Source organism: Cnephaeus nilssonii (genome assembly GCF_951640355.1).
Source record: "Cnephaeus nilssonii genome assembly, chromosome: 6".
NCBI classification, from domain to species: Eukaryota; Metazoa; Chordata; class Mammalia; order Chiroptera; family Vespertilionidae; genus Cnephaeus; species Cnephaeus nilssonii.
The window spans coordinates 80,094,385-80,116,480 of record NC_137077.1 but is presented as its reverse complement, the minus strand read 5'-3'; the positions used below and the strand labels follow the sequence as shown (position 1 = coordinate 80,116,480).

The 22,096-nt window shown below is 38.8% G+C and overlaps 1 pseudogene across 1 annotated transcript in view; it reads left to right on the top strand.

Moving 5' to 3' along the window:
- The first annotated feature begins 5,567 nt into the window (after positions 1 to 5,567).
- The window catches only part of LOC307101096 (glycolipid transfer protein-like), a 38,616-nt pseudogene continuing 22,087 nt past the window's right edge, over positions 5,568 to 22,096 (top strand). Inside the window, exon 1 of the transcript in view lies at positions 5,568 to 5,749. The product of the transcript in view is annotated as a glycolipid transfer protein-like (transcript). The remainder of the gene's footprint in view (positions 5,750 to 22,096) is intronic.

The following is a 22,096-nucleotide window of genomic DNA, read 5'->3' as shown; positions in this document are numbered from 1 at the left end:
ATTTGAATTTATTAATAAGAATTTTGAAAAATCAAAATATCATAAACTAGAAGAAAAAAACCTACATTTCACAATTGACATATATACAAAGTAAACCTTTAGAGTTTGAGGTTAAATATTTTATTAAATTCTCTTGTAAGAATAGCATAATAAAATAGGACTATTTTATTTGCTCATCATCAGCAGTGTTCTAACTTAACAACACTGTTTTAAATGTTATTTTTTCAAAATTGTATACACTTTCTGGCCTCTCCACTTGTACACAGTTGCAAGTGTTTTATTTACTGTATATGATATTAAATACTAAGTGAGTACATCTATAGGTGTGTGTATAAATAAACTTTAATTATACCTTTGGGATAATTGTTTAAATGACTAATTCACATTAGGTATTTACTCACCTCTTGAAAAAACTTAAATACTTCATAGGAAAACAGACATCTGTTTTTGCCAGCAAAGCATTTTGCCTGGTAATATAAAGCTGTTAACCAGTAAATAACTTTTGTGTTTGCCTCAGAAAACTCCTACAAATCAGTTCATCAGTGACAGCACCCTGCTCACCTAGGCAAACAGCTTGCTTATCAATCAAGAGTTTACTTATCAAAACTTGCTTCAAGAGCCTCTCTTCTCTGTGTGTAAGAATCCTCAAATGTAATGCCACACACTTTGCACAAAACCAATCATATCCACACCTTGAAAACACTTGGACCCAGACCACAAAACCCTATAACCTCCCACTTCTGACTTCCTCCTTTTGAAACTCTTCTGTCAAAATGGCATATTTGCTTGCTGTAGTGATTGTAATCAGTTTAGCTTTGCTTGCTTTATAAGTATCCAGTGGTATTCTGGGTATTCAACAGCCTAAGAATGAACATTTGTCAACTGCCTAAGAGGACAAAGTGCAAGAACTTACGGCCTTTACCAAAAATATTGTATGACCATTTCTTGTGCCTGCTAAGCTAGTCAATAATGGATGTGGCAGAATGTGGCTTGAGACTGGATTCCATCAGGAACACAACACACTGTTCATGAGTTTGTGTGGGAAACATCTGCAGCTATTTACTTACTCTAATTTTTACAGGCCAACTACATCCACTAAAAGTTTGGGGAAATAAGGAATAGTCAAATTTCCTTATTTTGCAAAAGTAAGGAGAATGACATTGGTGGGACATCGCAGATGGCATGTGCTAGAATTGAAATGCATATTACCAATATGAAGCCATGGCAAAGAATAACATTGCATACACCCTTCAGTATATTTCCCTCTGTAAAAAAAAATAAGTAGTTTAGTAAGCAAAAGAAATATATATTAATAAAATGAACTAACTAAAATCAGAATCCCTGGAACAAGACTAAACTAATAGTTGTGATACTGTATTACCAGAAAGTAACTAGGCCATCAAAGTAACTTAAATATACTGCATATATTTTCCTGATATGTGGCCTCTGAAATATGACAATATAAGCTAAAGTGAGTTGAATGTTGCCAAAAAAATAAAATATTAAATAACTTTTTATCTTTGGGAATATCACAAAAATCCCTTCATAAGAGTCTTAAATCGGGTAAGATTTTAATAACAGTACACAATATAGCTATCAGTCAGTGTAATACTTACAAAGTTCTGACCTATTGCTGTAGCCTTTGAGAAAAATTATACAGTAGTTTAAACTTATTTATAGAATTACTCTCCTCTCTTCTTGGCTTGTTAAGTATCTTAGTTTGTGTAGTCAAAGGGTTTTGAGTATTCATACTAAATTATGAGTGATGAACAAAATAAACTGATGAACAAAATAGAAACAGAGATATAGATACATGAGACAGACTGACAGCTGTCAGAGGGGGGATCTGGCAGACTGGATGAAAGTAGGTGAAGGGATTAAGAAAGAAAATATGACACATAGACACAGACAAAAATGTGTTGTCAGCCAGAGGGCAAGTGGGGGTGGGGGTAGGTGGAGGTGGGCAAAAGGGGAGAAAGTAAGAACACAAAGATACTTTGCTTGGGGCAATGGGTGCATGATGCAGTGTGCAGCTGATGTTTTGTTGTGTTGTACACTTGAAACCTGTATGGTTTTATGAACCAATGTGAATTCATTAAATAAATAAAATAAAATAAAAAGAATTGGCAAAGGACTTGAATAGACATTTTTCCAAAGAATCTATCTAATAATAGGGTGATATGCAAATTGGTCGGAACACTATCACGTAATGACTGATCAGCAGCATGCGTCCCCGCCCCCTGCTCAGGCAGCTGTGAGGCCCAGGTTAGGTTGGATAGGATATGATAGGAGGGGATAAGAAAGGAGAGGGAAAGGAAGGCAGGCCTGCTTGCAGATAGGACGAGAGGAGAAACAGAAATACAGAAAGGGAACAAGAAAAAGCTGCAGGAATGGAAAAGGGAAGGAAACGCGGGGCTCACGTGGTAGGGGATGGCAACCATGGGGAGGGGCGGAGCAGGTGCGCCCAGCGAGGCAAGGGTCGGGGTGCAGGCGGTGCAGAGCGGGGAGTCCCACCCAAACTCAGGAGGAGAGCTGTGTCCCCTGGGGTGGGCCATTGGCGGAGGCACCTGCGGGTCCCGGGATGGAGGGGTGGATGGTCCGAGGCCTTCCGGGCAGAGGCGGTCCTGCTTCGTGGCAGCAGCGCCTGCGTCCTCGGCCACCCTTGCTGGGCTGGGCGCCCTGCACTGGGGGGAGGCACAGCTTAGCTGGGGCAGAGTTGTACATTAAGGAGGGTACTCTTTTCATCCCTGAGGGCTGGACCCCAAAGACAGGGTTCGGTTGGTGGTATATTAAGTATACTTTGTTGACTAGAAGTTGGGGCATCCCAGGCAGGGAATGGGAGGAGGACGGCAGTGGGGAGGCCGGGAAAGGGGGTGCCTGGCCGGTGCTGGGCCCTGGGCTGGGGGTTAATGCTCCCCGAACGGAAGCTTTAATACAAAGTGCGCTCAGACGGGGCTGGAAGCAGGTCCCAGAGAGGAAAGGGGAAGGTTTAAAAGAGAAACCAGTGAACATGGTAAGGGGTTGGGGCGGGAGGGGGGGGTAATAATAGGGAAGGAGGGAGGGAGGCAGGGTTCAGGCTCACAAGGGAAAGGTGAATGGGGAGGAGGGTGGGAGGAGTAAGAAGGAGACAGACACGGGGAATGAAGGGAGAGAAGGGAGGAGGGAGGGAGGCAGAGGAGCTGTGGGAGATTCAAAGGGAGGGAGGGAAAGAAAGTAGGAAAGAGGATGCTAAAATGGGGTGAGGCCAGGAAAATAGTTAAATAAAAAGAAGAAACAGAATGTGAGAGTGAGGGGAGTTTAAAAGGAGGAGTTAGTAAGAAAATTAAGTACAGGGTGATTTTTTTAAAAATGTAGTCAGACATCTCCTGAGGGCTCCTGGACTGTGAAAGGACACAGGCTTGCCTGAACTTCCCCTCCACCCCATGCACGAATGCCATGCACCGGGCCTCTAGTATATATATACATACAAATGACCATTAAGCCCATGAAAATATGCCCAAGATCACTAATCACTAGGGAAATACAAATCAAAACTACAATGAGATAACACCTCACACTCATTAGAGTGGCTACTATAAAACAACAACAAAGAACAACAGAAAATGATGAATGTTGGCAAGGATGTATAGGAACTGGAACCTTTGTGCAATATTGGTGAGAAAGTAAACTGGTACAGCTGCTATGGGAAAAAATATTGTGGTTCCTCAAAATATTAAAAATGAAATTACCATTGTAACAGTGGGGAATTGTAACCCACCCCAACATTCTTTTGACATTGTTTCTGTAAATGCTGACTTTGACTAATATGTAGCTTATAGGTAAACATCATGTTTTTGTAAGAATCCTAAGAACTAACTTCAGAAGATACAGACTCCAACCTCAGTCATCCCAGCTCTAGGAAAATTGCTGAACTTTAACATAGAACTAGGATTACATAGAACCAGGATGATAAAGACCAGGATAATGCATGCCAGACCACTTGACTAATTTAGACATCCTGATGGACTATGCTGGTCTGCACATAGAGAACTTTTTAACTCTGTCCCCTTGATCTCTTCGCTCTGCTTTCCCTCTCCCTCCTTATAAAAACATCTACCTGCACTGAGAAGGGGAGATGGGGTTTGGACAAGAGTCCTCCATCTTCTCAAGGTACCAGCACTGGGATAAACCTCTTTCCTTTTTTCACCAGGACCTATCTCTGAGTTTGGCTTTTGTGGAGGCAGGCAGTCGAACCTTGGTTTCAGTTACACCAAGGTGATAAAAAGATAAAGTATGAGTTATGAAAATCAATCATTACTGGGTGGTTTATTTAAACTATTCAACTCAAAAAAGCACTATGGCAAAGCTTGAGTGGCTTAGTTGGTTAGGCATTGTCCTGTGCACAGTAAGGCTGCTGGTTTGATTCCCGGTCAGGGCACATATCTGGATTGCAGGTTCAATCTCCAGTCAGGGAATGTGTGGAAAAAATCCAATTGATGTTTTTCTCTCACATCAATGTCTGTCTCTCCCTCTCTATAAGCATGTCCTTTGGTGAGGATTAAAAAATAATAAAACATACATAAACACTATGTGCAAGGCATTATGATGGGCGTGAATGAATTTGTGTGAGTGAGGTATATAGAAAATGAACAAAAATTAAAGCACTTGAGGCCTTTGATGCCAGATCTGGGTATCAAGTCTGGCTCAGCCTTTTAAATCTGAGGTAATCATGGGAAAATCTCTTAAACACTCTAAGCCTTAGTTTTCTTATGTCTTAAAAAATTGAGTTACTGATGCTTAGCTCCTATTATTGTGTGAGGATTAAATAAAATAAGGTATAGGAACCACTTTGTATTATATTCCCTACTCTCTCTCAGAAGAGTAGGGAATAGAATAGCTGGAGAGAGAGGGATATGGATAGCTATGGAGCAGCCAGAGTTTATGTAGAGGTATAACATGTTATTATGGCATATAATGGGAGAAAATGATTCTTCTGGTACTTTATAGGTACATGTCTTATTGACACATAATGATCTCAGGGCTTCTAGAAACTTAAAAACACACCGGCAGGCAGGTACTTTCAGCAGGCTCTGCATCACACAATTTTACACACCTTATGCTTACAAATATCATCTTGTCTCTCGGTTGGAGGTAAATTTTTTTAGATAGTAGAATTAGATTGCCCATTGAAATATAAAGAAGGTAATATACCATGGGTGAGAAGATGTAATTATAATGACTGCTTTTTTATTCACCTTGTCCCTTGAAGTGTAAATTTTAATGAGAAAGAAGCTCAATGTGTTTTGGTTTTAATTTTTTTTTTCTTACGTGATGGAAGGCTGAGCTAGGTTGAGGAGTGAATGTTTTGTTTTAAAGATGCTCTGGCTCTAAAGCATCCACATAATTGCAAAAATTCATTTTGCAGCTGCTGCTACTGCTATTAGCTACTTTTTACCCTTTATCTACACTAATAAAAGAGAAAAATGCTAATTGACCGTATGCCCACAGCCAATCAGGAGTGATATGCAAATTAACCCAGCAAAGATGGCAGATAAATTTGCATACGCAACGGCGGAGGCAGAGGCCCTATGCTGCTGATGGGACCCAAGCTGCAGTCAGGGACCTGGGCAGACAGCGGGGGCAATGCTGGAAGCCGCTGGCGGATCCAAGATGAGATGGGGACCCGAGCAGGTAGCATCAGGCGGCTTGGACCCGGGCAGGCAGCGCCCGATGCCGCCTTCCCGGGTCCAAGCCGCCCTGTGATCACAGGGTGAACAGGCCAGGCCGAGCTGCCCTGCGATTCTGGGATGAAGAGCCCGGGTCCAAGCCGCCCTGCGATCACGGGGCGAAGAGTCCAGGTCCAAGCCGCCCTGCGATCACAGGACGAACAGGCCAGGCCGAGCTGACCCGTGATCATGGGGTGAACAGGCCAGCAGAGCCTGGCCAAGCTGTCCTGCAATCCCAGGCTAAGAAGCCGCTAAGCTGACCAACCTGCTCCAGGGACCTGTTGGGGCGGGTGGTGTGGAGTCGGGGGCCTCTAGCCTGCAGCCATGGGAAGTCTCCCTCTCCCCAGAGTTAGGAGCACCAGCTCAGGTCTACCCAGCGGCCTGGTCCTGACTGCGGGGTGAGTTCCTGCAGGCTGGGGTTTGATCCCCACGCATTAGCAGTAGGAGACCAGTGCCTTTGTTATTGCTGTGTGTCCGGGTTTTAATTGGACAAATGCCTGGTGGTCCTGGGCACCAGCTTAGCAAAATCTTTTAGGAGGAGAATTCTGTCTGGGTTTCCTCAAATTCCCTCAGCCCCTACTCACCCCTCTGTAAAGGCACAGAACAAGTGAGGCCCTTAAATAAAAACCAGAGGTCTCCAGCAACAGTGGGCCTCTCTCATCACAGTCATTTGGACTGGATGGCCTTTGAGTATTTATCTAGGCACCATGACAGAGAAACACAAGCTCAAGTCATGATCTCTGCCCTTAAAATATTCACAATCTTAATAGAGCGAGTGGATGATAAAAGTGCAGTAATCACATCAGAATGTAAGGCAACAATACAGAGAGGAACAGAGGCAATTGCTAGGACGATTTTCCAATAATTAGTACAAAGAGTATGTGCTATGAATTAAATAAAAAAAAATGTGTGGAAGTAGCTGCTTCATGAGTATGGCATCCCTTCCTATTTTAAAGGAAGCTGAGTTCCATGTGAACTGTGAACTATACTATGATATCTGAGGCACAGGACAAAGGAGGCCCTAAGTGTACTATGCTTTCATATTTGAGTCATTCTTTATTGTTCAATGTAATTTATTTCTGTACGCCTCAGTTTTGTAATAGTTAAATTACTAGAATAATACATCTTGTTATAAAATATTACTAGAAGATCAAATGATCAGGTGACATTTATTGTTATTTTCTATAAATGAACGCAATCTCTGGTATGCTAAAGTGATAGGTATTATAGAAATATTCAGGTAGAGAGACCTACAGGCTTGATTACAAGTGAGGCTTACTATCACAACCCAAATTTATTGCTAAAAAAAAAAAAAAAAAAGCAGGAAGCCAACTAGAAACTGAACCAAATATAAGCCCTTGAAGGGAAAATTTAAATTGGATAAGCTTTGCTATTACAAGAGCAAGAAGAAAATATTCAGATGCAAGAATGAAAACCACATTGCATCCACTCTAAGTAGCTGTTAAAGAAAAAGAATGGTATACTATTAAAATACTTAATACAGATTGTAAAGACATTTGTTCAAATAGGATTTCCTACAGTAGGTGAGATTTCAGTTAATTTTTTTAAATGTGAAGAGGTTAGCTAGATAAGAAAAAGGTGTAGGGGTCCCGAATTGCAGAGGGTGCAGGCAGAGCTGAGGGAACCCACCCCCTCCGTGCACGAATTTCGTGCACTGGGCCTCTAGTTTTAAATATAATAGAGGAAAATCGAAAGTATAATTTTTTTGTTGTTTTGTGGTCTGAATAATTTCTGGAGAAAAAAATATATAGAATACTTCTTGTTCTGAAGAACAATTTGAAACCAAAATTTAGCAAATGAAACTTTGTTAATTCAAGAAAACAATATTTTGTTCTTAAATTTTATATACTAATTAACCTCTTTAATTTCTCAGTTAAAGTAGAAGCCAATGATGATATTAGTCAATATAGAGGCAAATCATACCCCTTACAATAAGCCTATGTCTTTGGATTACTTTCCCCTACCCAAATGACTTTCTCTCTTCTTCTCACCCATATAAATCATTCCTATTCCTCTTCAGAAAACTCTCACTTCCATATTCAATACCTATCTCTCCTCTTTAATTCCCTTAGCATATTTTCAGATTCTGAATTGCCTAAGATGTATTAAATACCTATTGTGGGCCAAGTTCAAAGTTATTTTCCTGAAAATATTTAAAAATAAGAATATGTTATTTGGATTCAATTTCTAGCTCAGTCCATGTGACCCCAAAATGTTACTGCTTTGTCATTTTTAAAATAAAAATGATAATTGTATTCACATGGGGGTTTGTTGTGAGATTAATTAAAGTAACACATTAGGATTTAACCAAGCACATAGTGAACATTTAAAAAATTTTAGCTTTTATGAAGATGATTAATATCTAGTATTATTATAATGGAGTCTGTGTCGCTAACAAGTATTTGATAAATAATGTACTGCTTTGTATTGCTATGTAATGACACTCTTGAATTTATATTATTTCTGTAATAAAATTATGAACCCCTCAAAATTATGATAATATAATCAATTTCTTTCAAGTCAGTTCACTCTATCCAATGATGTACTTTATTCATAATCAGGAATATAATAAGAACTCACTAAAAAATTGCATCAAATTATTTGGGATAGTTATTAATTTAACAAACATTTATTCAAGTCCTATGTGCAAAGAACTGTGGTAGACACGAGCCTTCTTTCCAGGACATTTACAGTTTAATGGAGAAGGTAAATCAATGGCAAAAAGGAACCAGGCTAGAAAAGGTCATTGCTTATGAAATGAATATAGCCCAATAATTTATGACATTTAAAATATACACATTATGTAATATACATTTTAAGATTTGTAGGTCATACAGTTTCTGATGGAACTGTTGGCATCAGCAAAAATAGCACCAGGTGTTAGACCAGTGGGGGTGGGGTCAGATTGGACCTTGGTTTAGCAAACTTGGTAATTGAATTCTGACTAGGAAAAAATTCAGAACCAAGACTTCAACTATAAGAGAAATTTTATTTAGAAAGTCACAGAAGTAGAAGTGAGCAATAGAAGAAATGGAAGCAGGAAACAAGTGACAGAAGCAAAAGAAGAGGCCATTGGAATTTAGGAGAAAGAGAGAAAGGTAAAAGTAACCTGCCCCAGGGAGGCGGGGGGAGGAAGGGGAGAGGGAAAAGGCACATACTCTCAGGAGGGAGTGAGAAGCACACTAGGTTGTCCATTCTTTTTTTTTTTAATATATTTTTTATTGCTGATATTATTACAGATATCTCCCATCCCTCCCTTTTCCCTTTCCTTCCAGCCCCTACCCACCCCCAGGTCTTCACTACCCTGTTGCATGTGTCCATGGGCTATGCATATAAGTATATAAGTTCTTTGGTTTATTTCTTTTCATCCCCCCTACCCCACATTGAGGTATGTCAGTCTGTTCCATGTCTCCCTGTTTTAAGTCTTATTTTGTTGGTCAGTTCATTTTGTTCATTAGATTACACAAATAAGTGAAGTCATGTGATATTTGTCTTTCTCAGTTTGGCTTAATTCACTTAGCATAATATTTTCCAGGTCCATTCATTAACATCATTAAAATCTCTATACTACCCAAAGCAATCTACAGATTCAATGCAATCCCTATTAATATACAAATGGCATACTTCACAGAGCTAGAACAAATACTCCAAAAATTGTTTTAGAACCATAAAAGACCTATAGTAGCTACAGCAATCTTGAGAAAGAAGAATGAAGGAGGAGGGATCACAATACTGGATATTAAACTATACTACAAAGCCAATATAACCCAAACAGCCTGGTACTGTCACAAGAACAGGCATACAGACAAGTGGATTAGAACAGAGACCCCAGAAATTTACCCACACCATTATGGTCAATTAATATTTGACAAAGGAGTCAAGAACATACAATGGAATAAAGACAGTCTCTTCAACAAATGGTGCTGAGAAAACTGGACAGACACATGCAAAAAAAAAAAAATGAAACTAGACCACCAACTTACACCATACACAAGAATAAACTCAAGATGGGTAAAATATTTAAATATAAGGCATGAAACTATAAAAATCTGAGAGAAGAACTGCTGGAAGCTAATTTCAGCATGTCATAATAAATGCAACAAGTCCTCAAAAGGTTGAAGGGCTTCTATATTCAGCAGGGCTTGAGGATACATATTATTGCCTGCTGGAATGGCCGAAAGCATTTCCCCAAACCTGAAAATCTGCATATATTATTGCCTGTTGCCAGACAGCTGAGGGCGTTTCAATCTACATGTTATTACCTGCTGCTGGCCACACAGCTGAGCAGCTGAGGGCGGTTCCCCCGACCTGACAATGCCTACTGTATACCAAGCCTTACCTTTGATATGTATATCTGCTTTGCCTTAGGGCACTTTGTATTAATAAAAAGCTAGGGGTCCAGAGATTCGGAGAACTTGGTTACTGAAGCTAGGTCTCCTCTGTCTCCCCAAAATGCCTTCCAAATTTATATTTCATGTCTAGTCTCTTTATTAATTTACATGCAGCCCCTTCTCCAGATTTCTGAACCCTTCTAGATGCTGGAGATCCCAGCAGAGAACATAGACAAGTAAACTCTCAGACATCTCATGTAGCAATATATTAAGGGATACATCTCCTAGGGCAAAGGAAACTGAGGATAAAGTAAACAAATGGGACAACATCAAAATAAAAAGCTTCTGCACAGTGAAAGAAACCACCATCAAATTGAAAATGGAACCCACTGAATGGGAGAACATATTTGCCAATGATACATCTGATAAGGGGTTAATATACAAAATATATAAAGTACTCATAGAAATCAACAAAAAGAAGACAAACAACCCAATTAAAAAATGGGCAGAAGACCTGAATAGACATTTCTCCAATGTGGACATACAAATGGCCAAGAGAGATATGAAAAAATGCTCAAAGTCACTAATCATCAGAGAAATGCAAATTAAAACCATGAGATATCACCTCACACCTGTCAGAATAGCTACCATCAATAAATCAACAAACAACAAGCTCTGGTGAGGATGTGGAGAAAAGGGAACCCCACTGCACTGCTGGTGGGAATGCAGACTGGTGCAGCCACTATGGAAAACAGTATGGAGTTTCCTCAAAAGATTAAAAATGGAACTTTCGTTTGACCCAGTGATCCCACTTCTGGGAATATATCCTGAAAACCCCAAAACACCAATAAGAAAGAATACATGCACCCCTATGTTTATAGCAGTGTTATTTACAATAGCTAAGATTTGGAAACAGCCTAAGTGCCCGTCAGTAGATGAGTGGATAAAAATGCTGTGGGACATTTGCACTGTGAAATACTATGTAGCTGTAAAAAAGTGGGACATCCATTCTAAGGGCTTTTAAGGGTGTGGGTTTTGGGGGAGCTATTAAGGGAGGCTCTCAATAGAATATTCATCAACTTTCCAGGTGTGTTTTTTCAGGGTTATGGTCTCCACTGATTGTTTGCTGCCAGGTCGGGGGTCATTAGTCAATGCAGCTGATCATGAGGTCAGCTGTAGTGTTGCTTGCCTAAGTTTGCTGCTTTTCTGGGTGAGGAGCTGAAACACAACAGGGGCCTAGATGCATTTGATGTGGGTCAGAACCTCATTGTCCTGGGGGCTTAATGTTAGGAGCTATTCTCAGGTCCCTTGTTCATTCCCCCCCTCTAAGGTGATCTAATCCACAGGACAAGCAACATGCCAGGGGAGGAAAGGTCAGGGGAGGGTCTGAACCACATGAACTGGGGGTAGAGGTAATTGTTTTTCCAGTTTTGCCCATTACTAGGCATCCAGGGCTTTCCCCCATGGTGACCTTCTGTATCTGGCCCATCATCCTTGCTCTGCTCATGTCTGTCTAACTGCCTACCACACAGCTACACAACACTATCACTCTAGCATAAAAGCAGCCATAGGTAATCTATAATAATAAAAGCATAATATGCTAATTAGACTGGACGTCCTTCTGGACGAAGCCGGTGCTGCGAGGAAAGCCTGGGTCCAGGGTGCCCTCCGGCAGTGGAGGGAAGCAAGCCCGGATCCTGGGTGCCAGAGGGAAGCCGGCAGCCAGGGGAAGGAAGGCCTACACTTGCACGAATTTCGTGCATCAGGCCTCTAGTACATAAGTAAGTATGTGTGGATATGTTCTAATAAAACTTCATTTATGGTTATGAAGTTTCAATTTTATATATTTTTCCCATGAAAAAATATGATTCTTCCTTTGATATCTTCTTCACAACCATTTAACAATGTAAAAAGTCTTTTTAGCTTGCTGGATGTATAAAAAAAGATAGTGGGCCAGATAAAACCCAAAAGCCAGTTTGCTGATCTCTGGTATGTGTAACTGCATCTTATTAGATGGTAACTGCCTTTGTCTGTATACTATGCTAGAGTGTTTGCCAAAAAAAAAAAAAAAAAAAAAAGAAAGATTGAGATAGTGAGTTGTGTTGTTTTCCTGAGCAGGATGCAGGGTAGTTTCTTTTTCAAGTTCTTGTCCAGGTGGATTCGAAGAATGAAGCCATGGACAAAAGGTGGTAGATGAAAAGGGTGGGAATTTATTGCAAGCAAGGACAGATTCCCACGTAGGGAGGAGGATCCAAGAGGGTAATCCACTAAGCTCCTTTTTTCTAAGGTTTATAAAGGCTACAGTTTTTTGTTTCTTCATACTCCCTACCAATTCATAGAATATCAACTTCAAAGCTCAAAACTCACGTGGTGTCCTCTTCTTTTTTCTTCCCCTTCAGTGGTGGAATTCTCTATCTCTTGTGAAAATGTGGTTTTCTTTTTCTCCCATTTGTCGGCATTTCTCTATCCTCTGTGAAAGTTTGTTTCCTTTTCTCCCCATACCCTGTGGCTTTCCCCTCTCTTCTGTGAATGGATGTCCTCCTCTCCCCTTATCCGGTGGCACCTTTTTTATCCCCTCTATGAATGTATGCCTTTTGGCAGCTCCAAGCCCTTACCTATACCTTTATCCCCCATGGACCCTCTTTATTCCTAAAACTCCCTAAACCTGCCTATTTTATCCCTAAAACTCCTTTCCATAGATGTTCAGGAAATTCAAGGCCTCATTAAGATTTTGACCTGGCTCCAAGTTTACTACCACTGAGCTTTATTCTCTTCCCTGACTGGACGTTGTAGCCATAAATCAGGCCAGCCAACTTTACATGCTAATTGGTATACCAAAAAAAATAAATGAAAATGTCCAAACTGTTATGCATGCATTCACTGATTTTGCTCAGCCAACATCATTATCATATTCCCAAAGGATTTTTTTCTAGTCAGTCTTGATAATAAATGCTGAATTTCTTAGAGTAGTTGACTGAACTTCACAAGTTAAGTGATCCGCCTCCCACTATTTTCATCTTGCAAATTACTAAGCTTTTCAATGGATCTAGTTTACATTTCTTTGTTGCTCAAGGCATGTCACTGGCTTTTAGTCACTGTGACTTCAATTTGAAAATGCTCCTATGCTTAAATCTAACCTCTTCTGCCTTGCCCTCAAGCCTTGGCCACACACAAAAGCTGATATGACCCTCTTACCACACCTAGGCTGTAGTTTCCTTTCAACAAATGTTCTGACAGTGCTTTGGAAGATATTTCCTGAGGAGTGTTTATACAAAGCTCTGTAGTGTAATACTTTTGTTCAGTAATTGGAATAAGCCTATAGTCATAGTTAATATCTAACATTTTGAAATGTGTGACTCTTAGTTTTTAACCTGTGATCTTATTCTCTCGAGTGCTCTGTAGCTACGGCACATTCATTTCATAAGCAATATTGGTTTTCCATTAGGATTGTGCTCTCTCACTGGGTTTATAGAAAGATTTACTTTCACTCCCACTGTTAGTCTGGCTCCCCTGACTTCTCCATTCTTTTGCTGTCTCTTTGAACCTGTCTCTGGGTGCTATGGATATTTTATATAGGTCATGCACTGTATAGGTATTATCTCTGGCTGAATCCCTTGTCTCTTTCAAATGTCAAACAGCCAGCATGATAATTTTCTAAAATACTATGTGCTTTTCAGATGATTCATCCCTGTATAGAATCAAAACATGATTTTTTCTAAAAATTATTTGCTTTTTTCTCTCCAACTAGAATATTTATGCTAGACAAATTTCAAATTTATCAGCTATACCTTCTTATCACCCCCAAATAAGGAGAAAAGCAATAATACATCTTGGCTTGTTGGTCAGGAAAAAAACAAACAAACAAAAAACCACAAAACCATCAAATGTGGAGACATCAAGATGTGAAATTAAACCTGAATTTAAATTTTTAATTTTTGCTTTTATTAGTCAATCAAGTCATTTCATTTTGCTGAGTTTCTATTTTCTTATCTGTAAATTTGGGAATCACAAGAGCAATAATACCTACATCTAGGGTAATTGTTTTAAATGTTTTATAAATGTCACTTACTAAAATAACAAATAATCTTGAAAGATTGCTCCTTCTCATAGAATTACAGGGTTTTTCTCTCCCAACTTCATTTTACCTGCAATGCATTTGCAAGCAATGGATGTTTAAAGATTTAGTGGGGTGAAGAGGAAAAGGATTTGCATCACATATCACATACCAAACTAGACCAGTCTTCTTTATATGTCTGATATTTTTTCCAAAAGGCACTTCTCTTGATAACTGCTAACATATATCTCTTTTCTTGCATAGCCTCCTAGGTCCCCTTCATTGTTCCTCTGATTTCAGTCCCAGTGCTTAGTTTTTCTTTCTACTTAGGCCAGTGAAAGTTCAACAGTGAGATGGCTCTATCTCCCTAGGAACAGATTTCAGCAGACATCTATACTTTTAAACACCCGCCTATTGGTCTTGCTTAGCTGCTTGCTCTTTACCCACTCACCCAACACCCAAGAGGGTTATCAAAACCTTCAGTGTAAGAAAACTTATCTCTTTTACAAGCAAATAAGCTGCTTGGATAATCAATCACATGGTGGAAGGGATGTGAGCTATAAATTGACAAAATCTTATAGGAGAAAATTGAGTGTAACATCTAAGTGCATTTTATTGCACTTTTTTATTGCACCTATGCCAAGTCTCGACTTGGCATAGATTTGGATATTATACATTCATTCATTCCATAAATTCCAACTTGACAAATTTAAACTCTATTAATTATGAATAATGTATACATTTTTTCAAAATATAATTGTATTTAAAAATATCCCCATACATCCATATTAACCCACATTCATGCACAATGACATAACCATCCTACTGGGAAAAAGATACATATTTTTGACATTTTTCTTTCTCCTAATATCTATTTTCATTGCCTGCTCCAACCTATCCATTCCTGGCATTAAATTACAAGGTGGAACACTTCTAGGCTTGACATCATCCCACCTCCAACATTCACTTGCCTGGTATACACCATCTCCAACATTCACCTGTTTAGTAGTTCTTGGACCTAATTTACTTTTTTGAAATAGTAGCTAGTAGCTTTATGTTCACTATAAATATGTTTATAATGCTGATATATTAGTTGTTTAATTCCTCCTGTTAAATTCACTTACATTTCATTGGGTATTTTGGAATTGTTAGTTCTTAACTGAAAATTTTAGGCATTTTGTGGGAAACCTTTTAATAAAACTTCTAACTTATGAGATCATGACACATAGGCAGCCTGTTTTAAGAGATGATGTGAAATGTTCCATTTAAGTGGGTTAGTTGGGGTTTAGTTGGATGCAGCACCTTTTGACTGCAAGTGAGAAAAGCAATTTGGAGGCTGGTGAAATGTAGGATCACAGACTACTCAGTGATCTGAGCACTTTGCATACATTTAATGGTTGTAAATAATTTAAATACATGTTCTTATTATATGGAAATTGTTCAGAAATATCCCAGTATAACGTAGTTATTGATTAGTCTGCATGTGGATTGCTCTATATATCTATTATTTTTCTATCTCTATTAATAAACTTGTTCAACAAATGTTCTGTTCTTATTTATGTAATTTTGCTAATTTGGAAGGTTTAGTTGATGGTGAAAATATTGGTGCTACACTCAAAGAGGTCTTTAACCTATGCACAAAGTGTAAATTTAATATTTGTTTGTTTTTGCTATTCCAATACAAATTTTAAAACTCCGCATTTATGACATTCATATGAGAGTGAAACTTCAAAGTCAACAAGTTCCCAAAATATGCCAATGAATTGTCAAATAAATAATAAATAATAAAATATAGTAGCAAATGTAACAAGGGATTACTAATATAAAAGTTTACTCTAACCCATTAGTTATATTAACTCACTTAATCTTCAAAAATCCTGTAGATTTGGTACTGTTTCCATTTTGCTGAGGTGGAAACTGAAGCAAAGGGATTAATTTATGCAAACTCATACAGAAAGAACAAATAGTAAAATTATAAAATGTGACTTTCTGAAAACTACGACCTCTTAAATCAATGTTTAAAGATATCAGGAATTCTAGAAAAATAGTCAGCAAGCCTGTTTTACCTGGAAGAAAGAGGTATCTCATTCTTGTTTTTACATTTTAAAGACATGGAATGATTAGAAAGAGCTACTTGTATACACATGTTTTCTACCCAATTGGATACCCACATTTCTATTATTTTCTCTATTTTGATTTCATTTGTAGTTTCTAAAGCTATGCTTACAGGCAGCCTTTATTTTAGTGTGCCCACAGATCACTAGTTCTGTAGAGTGATAATAGTTCCCATTGTCATTTGTTTGTTCTTCTTAATAATGGAATTCTTGGATTCTCCAATATGTTAACAGGCATTGTAATTTCCCAAGAGGGAGATTACACTTTAAAGAGTTTCTTATATTTACTTGCCCCCGATTCTTTGTGTTTACATGTGTGCATATCCTAAAGGACTGGTGTTCTCTAAAAATCACTCTGAGAAAAAATAGATTAAATGATTATAATCAACTAGAGGCCTAGTGCACGAAATTTGTACATGGGGGTGTGTCTTGCCTGCACCCTCTCCAATCTGGTACCCCTCAGGGGATGTCATCCTAAACTGGCATTCGGACATCCCTCTCGCAATCCGGGACTGCTGGCTCCTAACCATTTGCCTGCCTGCTGACCTGATCCCCCTAACTGCTCTCCCTTGCCAGCCTGATCACCTCTAACTGCCTCTGCCTTGGCCCCGCCACCATGGCTTTGTCTGGAAGGGCATCTGGTCTAATTAGCGTATTACCCTTTTATTAGTATAGATAGAGGCCTGGTGCATGTGTGGGGGCTGGCTGGTCTGCCCTGAAGGGGGTACCAGATCAGGGTGGGGGTCCCCTTAGAGAGCAGGCTGGCCAGGGCGAGGGGCCTGGGGCAGTTAGCAGGCTGGCCACACCCTGATCAAGGTGGGGGGTCCCCATTGGGGGATGGGGCCGGCCTGGGCAAGGAGTCAGCAGGGGTTTGCAGGCCAGCCACACCCCCATCAGGGTGGGGGTCCCCACTGGGGGGGTAGCCGGCCTGGGTGAGAGGCTGAGGGCCATTTGCAGGCTGGACATGCCCCCATCGGGGTGAGGGTCCCCGCTGGGGAGCAGGTGGCCTGGGCAAGGGGCCTGAGGTAGTTTGAAGGCTGGCCAGTCCCCTGATGGGGTGGGGGTCCATGCTGGGGGCGGGGCGGCCTGGATGAGGGCCTGGGGATGGTTTGCAGGGCAGCCAAGCCCCCGGCTTTGTCCGGAAGGATGTCTGGAAGGTCTCCGAAAGGTCTCCCGGTCTAATTAGCATATTACTCTTTTATTAGTATTGATTGTGATGACGGATAAAATGTATGTTGACTATATAAGTATTAACACATCTAGCTTTTGTAATTTATCAAATGGGAGATGAACCAACCTTCTAAATATATAGAAGGATATAAGAAAAAAATTGCAAAATCTTCTGAGAATCCATGTTTCTTTCTGGGATGATCCTGGTAAAATAATTTTCCTGACTCCACTGCTGCTTCCCTTCTGCTGACATGTGAAGAATGTGTTAGCAAACCATGAGTGAATCTCCATTTCTGTAATTTTATCTTCATTTACTTTCCCCTACTAGCATTCTTTTCAAATAACCATAATTTGAAAATACGAATTGAAGTTTAGAGGACCAATTGCCTTAAACCAAAATCATATCCAAGCATTGTGAAAGTCTTTGTTTCAATACTCTGTTGCTTTTTAATGGAATGATGGAATGAGTGGCAAAGAACTTGTGGCCATCTTTAATCTGTCAAAGTATTTTTTTTCTTGCATATTTTACGTTCTTTTCAACTGTAATTCTAATGTGTAAACTTTTGTATAAATACTATGTTGACAAAATGCCTCAACCTTTTTGATAATTTAATGTATCTTGAATCATTATTTTAGATTAATTATCTACTCCTGAAGGAATAAAAAAGCATGTGGGGTTGAGTTGGAAAATGCAAATAAAATGACATAAAACATCTAGGAAGTCATTTAGATGATTTTAATTAGTACTCATTGTAAACTAATGCTGATTGTTGTCAATTGCAATATGTTTAAGAAAAATGCCTTTTTTTTTTTTCTTGGCACAATGCATGGGAAAGAGTAATCTGTTTCTGGTTTTCCTTTCGTGGTCAAGCTTGATATTGCCTCTGCGTAAAAAAAAAAAAAAAAATTATGAAACAGCAACAACAAAAACTGTCCTTGAAGGAAAAATTATGGTGCTTTTTTAACTGAATGAAGTTCGTTAATGATGATGAAATATGTACTTTTCTTATCTAGTTTGTTCTTATTTCCATTCTGTCAAATATTTCTAATAGTAAAACTTAAGGTGGTATGAAGATAGGATTACTTCATTTCTTATCAGTCTTAAATTTCTGTAGATTTTTAATATACAGATTCAAATAGATATTGATACAAATTTTGCTTTAGGGAATGAGTCTCTATACCTGGTTGATTGGACCCACATGCTATTATTCCTGAAATAGGTATGTTTCGTTGGTTGGGCAGCATCATGAGAAGAATACACAGCTCTGCCAAGAATGAGACTCCATCCATCACTAGACCGAAAATTTGTGCATATTTTAATTCCATTGGCTTTGTTCCTTTGAGACTCTGTAGGCTGCTGTTTCTGAAGAATGTAAAAAATGTAAAAGAAGGGAAAAGAAAGAGTTTGTGGTTAATGATCTCTGCTAACTACTTCTAAATGCAGCCAAGTTCTTGCTTCACTAAATTAAATGGATTGAAGGAGAAAGGGGAATGCTCATATAGGTGAGTGGTTTCAGTTTGTCTGGGGTGTTATTCATGCCACAGAGCAGTGTAGGCTATATATAGTCAGAAGTTTTATGTTTGTTTTTAATATGTTTTTATTAAGTTTTAGAGAGAGAGGAAGGGAGAGGGAGAGAGATATAGAAACATCAATGATGAGAGAGAATCATTGATCCGATTCCTCCTTCACACCCCCTATTGGGGATCGAGCCCCCAACCCGGGCATGTGCCCTGACCAGGAATCGAACCGTGACCTCCCGGGTCATAGTGCAATGCTCAACCACTGAGCCACACTGGCCAGACTATATTCAGAAGTTCTTAACAAAATGTTATGTTCTTTGGAGGTTGGTCCAGTTGTATCTTGTAGAAATATGGTGATGGCCTTATCATGTCAAAGATAAAAATTCTGAAACTCACAATGAAATTACTTATTCATATCTTCGCATGGTTTGTATGTCTCAAGCCAATGCTCTGGATTGTCTTTCTTCCTAATGACACTCTCTGTGTCTTTACAAAAAAGCCTACTCCCTTTCTTTTAAGAAAGCAGTTTTCATCTCACTTCTTTTTCAGTGGGACTTTAAATGTTACTTTGCTAAATAATTACTAGTACTTTATGTCAACTTTTTGATACCTCTAAATGTATCCTCTTTAGTTCATTTCTAGAAATTTGTGTAAGTTAACAAACTACTCAAAATATTTAGTTGTTTAAAACAATAACCAATGATCATTTTCATGAATCTATGGTTTTCCTGATTTGATCAGATGATCTTTACTGGGCTCACTTATGTGTGTGCAGTGACCTGGTTTTAGGCTGGGGCTACCTGGCCTTGGATGACCTTTGCTATGTACAGTCAGGTTTCCTTCAGTGATAATCACATAACTCCACAGCCTAGCCTGGGACGATTTCATGGAAGTGGCAAGAGTTCATAAAACAGATTGCTCAAGGGGTAATTCAATACTGATTGAATCAGGTTGCTACTGTGCAATTAGCTAAAGTAATCAAAAGGCCAGGCCCAAAAATCATGGAGAATGGGGGTTACTACCAAAGGGCAGAGATGTAGGTAGGCATGAAACAATATATCCATCAATACCTTCTACACACACTTTAAATAGAGATGTTAACAAAGACTAATATATAGAAGTACCTATGTCAAGGATCATTAAAATATGAAAATAATGGAAATAAACCTAAGGAATTATTAAAATAAATGATGATGCATTCATATGATCAATATTATATAGTCACTGGAAAGAGTGTTTTAGAATAATATAAATAACATGGAAAATATTTCTAATATTTTAAGTGAAAAAGTAAGATGCAAAATTGTATATGCAGTAAGGTCTAATAGTTAAAATCATTTACACATATGTATACCAATAGAAAAAATAGAGAAAAGTCATGGCTTAGCAATGGTTTCTTGACATAGGTTTCAAGTGTACATTTCCATAACACATAATCTGTATCCAAAATATTTTATAATCAGAAAATAATATAAAATAAACTTTATATAAACAGTAGCTTGTGGTAGGCATCCAAATTTTAAGATGGCAAGGATCAATTCCTTCCCTCTGATAATATATATATACTAGAGGCCCAGTGCATGAAGATTCATGCACTTGGGGGCGTCCCTCAGCCCAACAACCCTCTCACAATCCGGGACCCCTAGGGTAGGGTCCCTTGGCCAGGCCTGAGATCAGGGCCTATGGGGTCTTTCCTTCCCTGGTCTGCAGGAAGCTGGTCCCACCCCCGCCGCCGACCGCCAGTTGCATCCTGGTGATGGATCTCCTGTTGCCCAAGGCCGGAAAAGCCTCCAGCAGGATGGTTTCCTGGTGGGCGTGGCTGGTGGGCTTGGCTTGTGAGTGTAGCAAGGTACGGTCAATTTGCATATTACTCTATTATTAGGTAGGATATATATATATATTCTCTATAATCTATTTCCCTTCAATGTTAAGAAGGTCTGTGAGCATTATAAATGTCACTCTCATGATTAGATTATTTTACATGACAAAATTGAAGGATTTTGAAGATGTAATTAATGTCCCAAATGCTTTATGTTTGAGTTCATCAAAGTGAGATTATTCTGGGTGGGTCTGACTAATTCAGATAAGTCTTAAAAGGCACTTGGCCTTGTTTTTTCTTTTTTGTTTTTAATGAAGGCAGAGATTTAAAGCATGACATAGATTCTCTTGCTGGTTTCATAAAAGTAATATGCCATATTGTGAGAGGTTCATTTCACTAATCACTGAGAGTGCCTTCAGAAGCTGATAAAGATCCTGTAACTCTAAAATGAAAATAAGGAACTGAATTCTACTAACAACTAATGAGCTTGGAAGATGACCGGAAGCCTCAGAGGAGCTTGCTGGCCTGGATAATGCTTGGCTTTGAGTCTACTAATCTCTACCCAGACTCCTGACCTGTAGAAACTATGCAACAATAAATTTGTTTTGTTTAAGATGCTAAATTTGTGGCAATTAATGTAGCAGTAGATAACTAAAACATAGCCCTTTAGAGCTAGTATCCTTTTACATTTTTAATTCATAAGTTTTCTAGATAGTTCTTGCAAGTAATAGTGTATTACTCAAAATTATGCCACACAGTTGATTAGAATTATTTTGCACTTCATTCTTACAACCTTTCAAAATAATTATTTAACAGCTGATATTTTTCAAATGAGCATCATGAGTCTTAAGTTGTGTTACATGAACAGTCACATAGAAAACTAAGTAGCATAGTAGAATCTTGGAATTAACAGGTTGTCCATCTATCCCAGATGCAGAATTTAATTTGGTGGATCAAACAATATGCGAATAATATGTGATAAAGAATGTTTCCATGGTCATAATTATTAGCATAAACTTTAAGCAAATTTAGAACAATGCAAACATTTTGCATATAAAAATGTGAAAAACCATCACAATAACATCACAAAGTTTGATAATGTATAATACTTGTTGTTCCTTCTCTCTTCATTATCCTTGGCAGATAGTTATCTTTTTCTCTATGTCCCATCTTAGCATCCAAATAATTTTCAAAATAGTATTCTTGCCAATCAAATTCACTCCATCTGATTTAGCCTGGGAAATAAAATCAATTTTCTCTTGAGAGCATAGCATTTACTACATGATTTAAATAGCCCAACTTTTTCTAATGCATTTCAGACAAAAATATGTTTCATCTATTTTTATTACACTTTAAAATGT